This window comes from Pteropus vampyrus, unplaced genomic scaffold (assembly GCF_000151845.1).
Source record: "Pteropus vampyrus isolate Shadow unplaced genomic scaffold, Pvam_2.0 Scaffold147, whole genome shotgun sequence".
NCBI classification, from domain to species: Eukaryota; Metazoa; Chordata; class Mammalia; order Chiroptera; family Pteropodidae; genus Pteropus; species Pteropus vampyrus.
Window position 1 is genome coordinate 2,020,781 of NW_011888928.1, and position 1,620 is coordinate 2,022,400.

Here is a 1,620-nt window from a genome sequence, read left to right on the forward strand (position 1 = left end):
TGGCATCTTTACAGACCATTTCTGGAGGGGGTTATTAATGGGAAAGCATCCACGATCTATCGTCATCAGTCTGTTCTCTCATTTTCTACTACACTGGTGGACCACGGCTGCTTTTGCCCCCGATTCTGGGTGTCATCTTCCCTAAGACCTCAAACCCCTTCCTGTACGAATTTTACCCCTGAGGAGAAGCACCCCCTGACTAGTTTATGCAGAATTGCATCCTGGGAAACACAATCACTGTGGGGGAAAAAAAAAAAGTCAAAAGTGCAAGTCAGGAATGGTTTAGATGGGGAAACCCCAACTGGGGAGTGGCTGGGCCACCCAGCTGTCTCTTCCGTAGGAGGAGACCTGGCAATCACAGCTGTCACCCATTTATTATTGAGAAGGATTTGCATGATTTGATCTTTCTTTGCACCCTTGCTCAATCTGTTTCTTTCTCGTTTGTCTTTGCCAAGTTTTCTTTACCGTGGCCGCCACCACCGTGAGAACACCTGGCCACTCACCCAGTCTCCGACCTCAGACGAGGGGAGGGACCCTGAAATCTTTTTAGCCCAGCCCAGGACTCTTTCTAGTTAAGAACAAAGACAACCATAATTCCCTAGACACGGTCTCGTGGCTCAGGGACAGGTACAGATGGGGAGTGGGATAGTCTCTTCCTGAGTGGATCCATTCTCTCATTCATTCATTCCACAAATTATTTTCCGCATCTAATGTTTACCGAGCACTGACTATGTGCCAGGTCCTATATCTTGCATCTAAAATAAAAATATAAACTGAACAGCAAAGGTCTTTGCATTCGTGAAGCTGAATAATCCATAATTATCAAGTGCTTATTCTGTGCTCGGTATTGTGCTAAGATGCTGGGATTACAAGGCTAAACAATATTGATACAGTCTCTACTCTCAAGAGGCTCTCAGTCCAGTGCAGGGAGGTATCAGTTAGCAGGTAATTATAACCCAGAGCAAAAAAGAAGGGGAAGACTGGGCAACAGCAGAGAAGCGTCTGACACAGACAAGGAGATCAGAGGTTAAGAGATAGAGGCAGAAGCTAGGCTTCTAGAAATGGGTCTGAACCTTTCTGGAATCCAAACCATTTTGAGATTCTGATGAAAGATATTGAGGTATGAACTCACTCTTCTGAAAAGTGCACGTGATATTTGCATCTAATTTCCTGAGGGTATAGATCCCTAAGAATCTATAAAGAACTCAGATAAAGAAGCCCTAGCAGAGGCACAGAGCCTCAGGGCCAATTGGAGTCAGAGGTTTGCTAGAATGGCCTCATTTAAAAAGAAGCCCTACTCCCATCTTGCCTCTGAGAAACCTCCCCAGAACTAGCTTGCATAAGCCCGTGAGCATGAGGGCTCACCTCTGATGAGAGATTGCCATCCTGAGTCTGGGTCCTGTGAGGACACAGAGAGCGTGGTGTTTCCTGGAGACCTGGCAGTGTCCGCGCTAGGAAGAGTCTTCACCATTACCTAACCCAACACACTCTTTGTGCCGTTGAGGAAGAGGAAGCGAGGCTCAGAGACGAGCAGTGCTTTGGTCAAGACCATACACTGAGTCAGGGCTGAGGTCCCAAGACTTCAGGTCTCTAAGCTGCCAGCTCAGGGAAGATGAGTCA